Genomic DNA, 717 nt, shown 5'->3' with positions numbered 1-717 from the left:
GTCCATGGAACTTGCAATTCTGTTGCATTAGAGAAACTAATTGAGGCTTAAGCTCAAAGTTGTTTGCTCCAATGGCAGGGATAGAGATGCTTCTCCCATAGAAGTCGGGAGTAGGTGCAGTAAAGTCACCCAGCACCTTCCTTGCATTGTTAGCATTGTTGTTGTTTTCGGCTGCCATGTTTTCTTCTTTGAAGAATTCTGTTAGATCCTCTACAGAGAGTTGTGCTTTAGCTTCTCTTAGCTTTCGCTTCAAGGTCCTTTCAGGTTCAGGGTCAGCCTCAACAAGAATGCTTTTGTCTTTGCTCCTGCTCATATGAAAGAGAAGAAAGCAAGAAAATATGGAATCCTCTATGTCACAGTATAGAGATTCCTTGAGGAGTCAGAGGAAAAGAAAAAATAGAAGGAAGAGGTAGAAGAATTCGAACTTAGAAAGATAGAGTTCGAATTGTACATGTTAGTCCAAAATAGAAGGATGTGAGAAGAGGGGAAGAAATTTTCGAAAATAAATTTAAAAAGATTTTTAAAACATTTTGAAAAATTGAAGAATGATTTTCGAAAAATATGATTGGGAAAGAAATAAAGTGATTTTTGAAAAAGATTTTAAAATTAGAAATAAAAAAGATATGATTTGAAAATTATTTTGAAGAAGATGTGATTAAAAAGATATGATTGAAAAGTTATGGTTTTAAAAAGATATGATTGAGAAGATATGATTTG

This window comes from Arachis duranensis, chromosome 3 (genome assembly GCF_000817695.3).
Source record: "Arachis duranensis cultivar V14167 chromosome 3, aradu.V14167.gnm2.J7QH, whole genome shotgun sequence".
Lineage (NCBI taxonomy): Eukaryota > Viridiplantae > Streptophyta > Magnoliopsida > Fabales > Fabaceae > Arachis > Arachis duranensis.
This window is presented reverse-complemented; position numbering follows the sequence as displayed.